The sequence below is a fragment of the Argiope bruennichi genome, chromosome X1 (genome assembly GCF_947563725.1).
Source record: "Argiope bruennichi chromosome X1, qqArgBrue1.1, whole genome shotgun sequence".
Taxonomy (NCBI): domain Eukaryota; kingdom Metazoa; phylum Arthropoda; class Arachnida; order Araneae; family Araneidae; genus Argiope; species Argiope bruennichi.
In genome coordinates, this window is record NC_079162.1 from 57,399,594 (window position 1) to 57,410,728 (window position 11,135).

General features: G+C 28.0%; 1 protein-coding gene across 1 annotated transcript in view; it reads left to right on the top strand.

The window, feature by feature from the left end:
- Positions 1-11,135, top strand: part of LOC129958161 (transcription elongation regulator 1-like) — a 30,027-nt gene that overhangs the window by 8,486 nt on the left and 10,406 nt on the right. The gene's annotated exons all lie outside the window — the stretch shown is intronic.

Sequence of the window (11,135 nt, forward strand, 5' to 3'; positions counted from 1 at the left end):
GTCGGATATATCAAGAAAGAAAACCAACAAAAGGAAACAATTCTGAGAAAAAAAATCTAGGGTGAGATAGATCCAAGGATTCCTACATGCATTAAGATAACACTTAATGAGCCTTTTTTCACTGCTTCCTCCTTTAACAATGTACATTGCTATTTATTGAAATACTAGAGCAATTATTATGCCATTCTTGTTGAGACTTAAAAAATATTTGGACTTCAATTTTTTGTGTTGTAGAAGTTAATTTATTTATGTCTGATAAATGTATGCTTAATTTTTTTTTATGTATTGCTAAAGAAGAGTTCAATCAATGGAAAATAAGAATATAGCAAGATAAATTATGTGTATCCTAGAGTTATATGTATCGAACATAAGAGAAGCTGCTCTATTAAAACTTACAGTGAAGCCTCTTTATTATTTTACACATCATTCTCTTTAATATGTCATTTTGGAATGATCTCTTTACCGACCTATTAAAGGGATTTTGTTGTACTGTATTGAATTGTAATACATTACAGTGAGTAATTGTATCATTTTATTTCCAAATTCCAATATTTTAAAATTTTAGCTGAGGCCATAAGTTTTCAATAATTGTGATTTCTTTCGTGGTGTACTTTTTAAATGTCCCCATCAATTTGAAAAATATTTGTTGGACTAAACCTTACCAAATTTGTATTTTTATAGAAAATAATTCTTAAAAAATCTGTTAGTTCTAATGCTTAAAATTTTTAAAAGAACATTTTTTTTTCAGAACTTTTCAGGGTTTAGATTGTATAATTTTTGTAAATATGTTTCTTTTTATCGCTCTTATAGATTGCCCCCCTCCCATGTAATCTCCCTCAATATATAAAGGATTGTCCTCATTGACAGAGCAATATGCAACATAAACCTTAAGTTAAGAAATTGCTTAGTAGATATTAGATGCTTTAATTAGAAGTTTAATAAAGAAATAAAACCAGAATTATAATGTTTTTCTGCAATAATAGCAAATTATCACACAAAAATTCAATTTGCACCATCTTAAAAGTTTAAAAAAGTACCTCTTCAATGATACAGATTTTTGTTTAATGATTTATTTTTTCTTTAGTTTTAATAATTTTTGAGAAATTAGTGAACATAATTTCTCACAGTAATTTTTATTGTAATGAAATTAGAACAATATTATTGCTTTATCAAATCGTTGTCATGTGATTTGATCACTTTAACAGTGTGTGTGAAAAAGAAAAAAAAAAAAAAAAAAAATACCACCCTTGATTTGAATTCAACTGTAAAGCTGTTCTTTGAATGAGATTCTTCACTTGATAAACATTGTTAAATTTTAAGGCAATGAGATATGTTTTTTGTGCTGGTTTCCAAAAAATACTTTTTAGAAATGTATCAACTGGCATTCTTATTTTCATTTTGCTTCTAATTACAGAGCTGCTGCCTTTTTAACTTAGTAAATTCATTGTTGCCATTTCATCCATGTCTAATCTTATTTGTTGCTGCATATATAAAAATCAAATAACAAAAATTTTGCTCATGCTACGCATCTACATGAATGTCAACATTTTCAGAAATGTGTTCACCTGAATTAACTGGCAGTTGGTTAATTTTAAAAAACATTGAAAAAAGTCAGATTTTTATTGTTTACACGATAAAAATTGATAATTTTTGGGAATGAAAGTTTGCATTACCCTTTTTTTGTCAAACCAAAAAGACATCATTTGTTTTACAATGGAAGGCATTGTATAAATACAAAAATGAAATAAAAATATTTAAGATTAATTTTTAAAAAAAATTTCTATAAAAACTCTGTATTAGTATATAACAGATATATCCTATGCACAGAAAATACACAGGTCTACAAATGCTTGCTTGTACAAAAGTGCTTAATTTTTGAAGCAATTTCTCACTATGTGCCCTGTCTAAGAAATTGCAGCCATCTACAAAATTTAGCTTAAAAGCTATATATATCTGTAGCTCTTAAGATTGACCTATTTTTAATGATCTTTTTTATCTCAGGTAGTGCAAAGGGTAAGGAGAATTCTATGAAGGTGAGAAATTAGTAGTGGCATATTCATGAACTGTTGACTTTCACCCACTCATGTTGGTTCAAATCCAGCCCAAATACTTTGTGTTCATAAGATTGCTTAGGCAAATCATTATGCACATGTGTGTATAAATTTATAAACATTTGAATAAGTAGTTTTGGATTTTAAGTGCCATAATTAGAGAAGTGATGCAGAAATTTTCCACAAGTTTTGTCTTGAGAACTATTTTCTAAGCAATCCACTGAGATTAATTAATTAATCTCAGTGGATTGCTCACTAATTATGAGGTTTTGTATTACAGATTATGTCATTTAAATCCTAAGTATATGCTTAAAATGAAAGATTATATTGATGTTAATGATATAAATGATTTTAGATATGAAACTTGTGATATAAGTAAGATAACCAGAAAAACTCATCCTAATGTTGACGTAAATCAAAGTTCTGAAATTATTGAGTTGATTCATGCTGATCTGTGTGGTCCAATTCAGCCTGAATCATTTGGTGGCGCAAAATATTTCATGATATTGGTGGATGATTTTTCTGGCATGTATTTTACTTATTTCTTAAAAATTAAATGTTTAATATAATTTTGTAATTTAAAGCCAAATATGAAAATCGAACTGATAAAAGAATTAAGAAATTAAGAACTGACAATGGCTTAAAATTTGTAAATAAACAACTTGATACTTATCTTGCTAATTCAGGAATATTTCATGAAAAAACTATTCCATGCAATAGTGGAAGTAACGGTAAAGCTGAAAGAGCGAACCGCATTCTTTTAAAATGGGCTAGATCTTTATTATATGAAAATGAGCTTCCATTGAAATTTTGGGCCGAAGCCATTAATTGTAGCACCCAAGTGTCTAATGTAATCCGTTTGTGTGTGACTTGCGCTCAGTCGCATTTGCTCCAATTCATTAAATAGTGTCATTTGCGCTCAAGCTTTAAAAAGGTTACCACATTATAACTTTTATCTTTGCATGTAAAATTTGGCGATTTTACAATGTACGCCATATAGTAATCAATCATTGTCTGATTAGGAATGCTACTCCATGTCCTTGATAACGAAACGATGCTTCCGTGAGAAAAATGCTGAATCATCCTTACCGCGTTTCAGACGAGTGTTGAAAATAATAAATAGAATGTGGGAAATTTATTTTAAAAATATATTATAAAAGAACACGTTTATAATTTTTCCCCACAGAAGAATACAGTTTTGATATGCTTTATACAAATTTAATCTAATAAAGTGAAATATAATTTTCAGTTTTATGAGGTTTTAATCTTTATATCTCTTATGTTTTAACTTTATTTAACAAAATTAAAAAAATATATAGAGAAAGAAAGTGCTTTAAATTCAAATTTAAATGGATACCAATAATTTTTAGTTCTTTCAATATGTATGTATGCATGTATATTTTACAAGCTGATACTTGAAATGAACTAATGTATTTTTACGTTGAAGTTGTTCAAGTAAGTTGCATTTTTTTTTTGCAAAATAATAAGCGCCGTCGGCTAAAATAAATAAGAATCCCATTAATTATTTTAAAAATAACTGCTGGTTAATTCTCAGGGGTAAAAAACATTTTCAATAAAAAATGTTGATAAATACTGAAGTTCATTCAAATCTGAAATGTATCCTCATTTTCTGGCTCATTTGCTGGCAGATTTAAATATACATAATCCAATGTACCAGCAATCAACATGTAAATGCAACATCTATACGTACTACATTAAAACGCCTAATTCTCGGATACAGTATCATGAGCTAAAGTTTTATTCGTAGATAATGTAGCAACAAATTTCTGCCTATTTTCTTAAAAGCACCGCCAAATGATTTGATACTAATTTTCAATTTGTCCTAAATCTAAGCACGAAAGAAAGCTAGAAATAAAATGTTACTTTATATTTTATTCGCTCATTTTCCCCCAGGATTTCTTGCCAAAAGTATAGATTGGACCTTTATCGTAATCAAAATTAAAATTACAATAGTAAATAAACGAAATATTAGGGCGTAAGATAAGCCTAATTACACAGTTATGTAAGCATGGTTTCTGAAGTCATTTTTCTTTTTCTAAAAAGCATTAGGTGGTTGCACTTAGGAATATGTTTTTTTTTTTTATTTAAATACTGCATCTAAACTTGCTTCCAATTACAAAATTTCATTAAATAAGGTAGGTAAAATTGCAAAAATTAAAATTTTATACGTCCATTATAATTTCAAGTGTGAATTAGCATAATTTTTCTTTTATTTTCATCTATATGTACACATATGTACATCTATATGTTCACACTTCTATCTAGAAAATTTGCAGGGATATGCTTAGTTTTAAATTTCGAAGGACTGACCACAAATGTGGAAAAAAGCATTTATTTCAGAATGCAACTAGTACATCGTCCAATCATTATCGCTGAAAAAAATTTGATAATCACGCATAACGTTGTTCACTTTCATTGTTCGGCAGTGTTTATAAAGAAGGGAAGAGAAACTTGAGGAACTGAACATTTAAGACATCTCAGAGACTTACTGGAATTCTCAGAAAGAAAAGATTTTTTTAAAAAAAATCGAACTTGTACAGTTTCTAAAAGAATTATATATGACAACAAGAAACTTTTGGTTATGATGACGATTTATTTTGTATGTAATCGTAATGCTTCTCTAGTTCAAGAAGAATATGATGTCGTTTTCAGTTTCCGACATTTTAATAGGCTGTGTGATATAGAGATTAAAAATTGTAGGATCCTTTCTTCAACCGGAGAGAAATAGTGACAATGAAGTGTCGTATATGTGATGAAAAAAAATGACATGTTGATCTATTTTTTAGGTTACCTTTTTGCTAGATTAGAAACAGTCAGTCCAGAGCTCAGCATTCCAAAATTGACTGTGTAGAAAATATTTCAACTTTAATAAAAGGCATTCATACAGAGTTCAAGATCGGCGTCTAAAATCAAACAAATAGACCCTTTCTTATGTAAAATCTAAACTCTTTTCTGAAAATTTTTGGTTGGAGAGTAGAATGTTGCTTTGATCTAGATAGAAACATTAATTTTCAAAATTGTCACGCTAGGAAAAGTGAAAATAAATCTTCGTGCAAGAAATTCAACATCAGTCGCAGTTTTCTGTTCATATGTTACATGCTGATGTTTTTAGAAGTTCTTTAGTTAGTCCCATTTTCTACAAAATTATACTTTATAGTACCGATAGATTCAGTTAATTTTTATTGGCATTATATATGGATGAATTAACTTTATCAGTAGATATTTGATAAATCTTTGCTGACTAACTCAAAAAGCCAGTCCTTATATCACATGAACTCGATCACATATACCCACGTATTATTAAGATAATGCAATTCTGTGTGGGTGTCGAAGTTGTTGTTAGTTTGAAACAAATTTTTTAGCACTTTAATTAATGCAATACCAGGCTATTTTTAAAAAAATTAATGAAAGCTAATTATTATGTTATATGCTTTAGCAAAGGAAAGATAGAATTTAAACCGCTTGAAATTAAGTTATATCCTTTGAGGATACATTTTATTGACCACAGTTTAGTATTTATTACAGTATAATTTTATTCAAATACTCTAAAGATAAGGTTAGGTTATTCTTTTTTTTTGTGTGTGTGTGTGGGGGGGGGGGTCATCCAAAAAGGGCTTAAATTGGAATTGAAATTATTTCCTGAATTTGATGTTCAGATCAAGAGGTCTATCGTAGCTCTCAGAACGCAGTTATAATCATTATGATTAATTGGAATTGGAAAAAACTAAAGCAAAAAGATATTAATATAAAAAGGAACCAAACAATAGAGAAACCAAAGCTTTGTTTACCAACGAATAAAAAAAGAAATGCTACAGTTCATAAAATATCAAACTTGAGTTCAGATTTTATTTGCTGATATGAACTTAAAAATCAAAACCTATTTTTGCATTATTGAGATTAAAGAAATTAGTGATGTAATTTGAGAAACCATTTTCATTAATCAAACCGATGAAACAATTTTAATAGGCTATGTTTTATTCTTTTTTAAAGTGTATTTCTCAGAAAATTTATTTTATTTTTAAAGGCAAATAAACTACAAAAAATTACTGCTTTTGCTTTATTGAAGTTTTTTGTCAGTTTCCATTAAAAACTGTTTATATGATTCAAATGTGACAGATTTTCCTCATTTCTACTATTTTAAAAATACTCCCTTTAAAGTAAGTAACAACAAGAATTTTCGTAATGCAACAAATATAATTGTGAAGGAAACAAAATCTATAGAATGATAATTGTGTGCAACTCGCTAATCATTCTATTTACTGACCAATTACATTGGATTTTTTTTTTTTTTTTTTTGTTAATTTATATACACTGAAACTTAAATTTGAAGCCAAATCTTAAGTCTTGTCATAGACTAAAAATTCAATTCCCTATGTATCCTCTTTAGACGTCTATTTTCTTTATCTTTTTTGTAAAACATGCATTCTCTATCAGACATCATAAGACATTTCTCTGTGTAAAAGCAGTATTGGTTATGTAAATAGAATTCATGATTTAAAATATTTTTTAAAAGAATATTTTACATAAATGTGTGTTAAAATAAACAAAGGTAGTTTTTTTTCTAACTAATGTATTGCATAAAAAAGGCAGAAAAAGTTTTGAAATCTATTATTTATCTGCTGTAAATATATATATATATCATTCTTCATAACATAAAGAATTGTTCTTTGAAAGAAAAAAAAAAGTTTATTTTGTCTCTTAATGCTACTTATTTAAATATCAAATTAACTTTCCACATAATTAAAGCTCTTACTTTTCACTTTTTACTAAAGTCAGTACTTTTTAAAACTTTGTATATGACCATATTTCGACAATATTTTTTAAGTAACAAAAAATGTAGCATTCAGAAATTTAAAACTGGCAGATAATTGGCAGAATCCCATAATCGAAGTAATCCACTTATGCACATTTTTTTTAACTTCAATTTCGTTTCCATTACGAATCTGATTTAAATAAATGTTAAGACAGTTTTTGATGCTTTTATATCTAAAACAATTATTAAAGAAGTTTGCTTGTCTTAAATTTGATATATCTATAGTTTTTAGTGCCAATTTTTTAAAGATTATTTCAAATTATTTTTGACTATATTACAATGACGATAGAAATTAAATGAACTTTTTTTAAATAGATAGTTTAAATTATAGCTTTGCATGGCATAATACCCAAACAAATCAAGTAGTTCGAAAGGCAAGGTTATGAATGTAATATTTTATTTCATTGTTAAAAATTTCGAATATTAGTGGTAATTGGACATTGCTTGATAATCTCGAACTTTCCTTTTAATTTTTACTAAATGTATTTTGACGTGGATTTGAGCTTTATCCGGCTTACAAGAATGAAGCATTTCAGAGAGAACACACTTGTCTTTTTGTTTTCAGCAGCCCTTTAAACTTTTCGTTAATGCAGTGCCATGTTACCACATTTTCAACGATATTGCTGCAACAGCGATATTGCTGATATTAATATCCATTATACACAGCTGATGGCTTTCTTTTTGATGTTTCAAAAAAAAATCCCTTCAATACTTTTATTCATATTTAAAATCAGACCAAAATAACGGAAAGAGAAAGCGGAAGAAAAAAAAAAAAAAAAAAAAAAACACCGAGCACCTAATTTAAAATAAACTTTAAAAACTGTTCTAAGCAGCATTCTTAAAGAGAAATAATCAGTTTTACTGTGAGAAAAAAAGGTGAATATTTCAAGAAAAAGAACCCTCAACCAGCAATCATTCTCTTATCAATACGAAAAATGTGCATTCTCTATAGCCGCACTTCTAGATGCACAAGTTTTCCTGCCAAACGCGATTAAATCCCAGTAAACCTACAATGCCAGCGCAAATGACACAATTTAATGAGTTAGCGCAAGTTCCACAATCCCTGTAACCCCACGTAAAAGAAAAAAATATACCTTGAAATTTGGACAGGTAGAAAACCAAAATTAAATTATCTTAAAAAATTCGGCTGTGTGGCTTCTTTTCACGTTCAGAAAGTAATGAGAAAGGAAGACGTAGTTTAATGCTATGATACGCTAGAGAAAGAAAGGGTTATCGAATTTATGTCATTAAATGTCAAATGTCAGCTGATGTAGTTCATAATTTTCCGAATACATACATAGAAGCAAAATAAATATAGCCGATTGGAAGAACAGGGAAAGAGCAATGAAAAATGAATTTATTCATTAAATAAACACGAAGTTTGGGAAATAATAAATAAGCCTGCAAAAACAAAATTAATGAAAAGCAAATGGGTATATTCTTTAAAACAAGATAACTGGTGAAACAAAATACAAAGCTAGACTTGTAGCAGTTTTAATCAAATAAAAAATAAAGATTATTCCGAGTCTTATTCAACCGTTGTAAGCATTGAATCTTTCAGAATATTAATTGCACTTTCATCTAAATTAAATTTATTTTTTTATATGTTACCTCCACCTGGTTATGAAAAATTAATTGGAGATGAAAAAGTTTGTAAGTTGAGAAAGGTATTTATGGCTTACCGCAATCTGGTAGAAACAGGTATTTGACTATAAAAGGTAAATTAGAAAAATTTGGATTGATGTAACTGGCTTCTGACAATTGTGTGTTCATTAAAACTGTTGGTAAAAATATTTTTATATTATGTATGTAGATGATTTAGCAATTTTTTCTAATAATGATGAAATGTATCAAGCGATTGTAAATAGCATCAAAAGCATATTTGAATTACATGAGAACAAAACCGGTAAATTTTTAGGTATAGAAATTGTTAAACATGAAAATGGTATTAGTTTGTGTCAGTCTGAATATATAGAATCGTTATTGTTAAACATAATCTAGAAAAATGTAAAAGTGTTAAAACTCCAATTGTAAAAGGAGAATTGTAAAGAGAAAAGGAGTTTCACTTCCACAAATAAACTGATTGACATCACGATGTATCAAGAATTAATTGGTGAACTTTTATATTTAGCTAATAGAACGCGGCTTGATTTATCATTTGTAACAACAAAAATAAAATTCCAAAAGTATGTTGTCCCCCCCCCCCCTCTAAGTATGTGAATGTGCTGCATCAAACTTCGAGATAGTATTGTCGAAATATTTACAATTTTTTAAAAAAATATTGGCTCATATCTTTTACTAAGAAAGTCTTAATACATGGTTAAATTATGAGTTTATATTGATCATCTTGTAAAATGTATGAATTTTGGTTATTGTTGACCAAATGAATTTTGGTCATCTCCACCACCAGCAAATGAGAAATCAACTACATTTTAATGTTTTTTGTGTACATATTCATTACAAATCGGCTTTAAGTTTTCATTTCATTAAGATATGCTGGTGGTGGAGAATGTCTTCAAAAAATTGCACCTTCCTCTTTTTTGGTTACTTTATGTGGCTTATTCATTTTAGAAATTGACTGTTTTGTCACTAGTTTTAGAACATCAGAATTGCAGTTCTAGAAATTTAAAATATTTCTTGTGAGTTTTTAAGGAATCATTGATTTTGGAATTTAATTCAAACTGACCTTGTTAAAGATATGCATTCTTGATAGCATTCCATTTTGTTTATGCTTTATTACTTTTTGAAATGCCATGGTGATTGGCATAATTTTCTTGAATTATCAATATTTGTCATATTTATGTTTCTCAATTTCATTTTAAAACTTGTCGGTTTTTAACATTTTTGTGACTTTTCCATTTTTTTTTTTTTTTTTTCCTCATAGAAATGATGATTCGCAATCCTTAAAAGAATGGGCCATAATAGAAGTTCAAGGTGATCTTGAATCAAGTACTGGCGATTCCATTGATGGAAAATTAATCGGTCATTTAATTTACTCTACCAAGGTAATTATACTTGGAAACCAGTACTTGTTATTATGGCTCATTAGTAAAGTGCATTTGCTCTTATGAACTGAATAATTTGTTTTGATTGATTACTTGTTGTAAATGGATTATATTTATTAATATAAACTTGGTTTATTTTTCAGGTATATTATCAAAATATTTTTAGTTATACATTGATATGGGTATTCATTTTTTTTTCCTGTCGCATTTTAATTCGGAAATACGCTATACATTTGAGATATTTTATGAATTTTTTCAAGATGTTGTTGCCTTTCTAAAAACATTTGAGGAAATTAGTATATTAACTTTAAAAAAAAATTGTTACATTTTTATCTCTAGCAATTTTGTACTAAGCATGTTTTAATATATTTAAATTATTCTTTCCACATCAGTAGAAGAAACTTGACCTTAGATTATTATCTCGAATTATAACATGTGGTTAATAATTTCTTATTTATCCTTTTATCATATATATTGGATTTCTATTCAGATCTAGAAAGCCATTTTGGTAATTTTTAGATAAATTTATTTTAACGGAATTCTGTTGTAAATTTTCATTATTTTTTAATTAAACTGTTATCTTAATTAGAAATTAAAAAAAAAATTGGGAATATTTTAGCTATAATTTGATATATGATGGTTTGCTGTATCATAGTCATTAAATGTTTAATTTGTTGGTTATGTATGTAGAAAAGATCAAGCTAGAAATGCTTGATGCTACCAAGAAAGCTTGTGTCAAAACAAAAACTGATCACACTTTTTGTTATTTATTCCAACTTGAAGAACAGTGTGCGATTGGGATCACCTTTTAAATGCTGTGGAGGCTCTCACCTATATAGCCATGAAAACAATCAAGCTGGATTGCTCAAGCTTGTGTTAGCAATTCTTTTCCTTGAATGTGGATTAATTTTGGTAGTTGAATTTTATATGAGTATAATTGTTTTTAAATGGTTATTTGTAGAATTAACCCCTAGAATCGAGTTCTTTTATGGAGGTTTGTCAAATGTGTTTTCTTTAAATGAAATGTCGTTTTGCATGGGTAGATATGCCATTCTTAATATATAAGCAAATAATGAAAATATACAGATGAGCAAGAAATAAGTTACCCACTTCAGAGGGCTCTAAAATGCGTTCTATTGGTCCAAATAAGATAACACTTGAACTACAGATTCGGATGATGTGCTTTACATTTATTTATTAAAAATATTTAGTACAAAAATTCACCAACAGATGTAACACAAATGG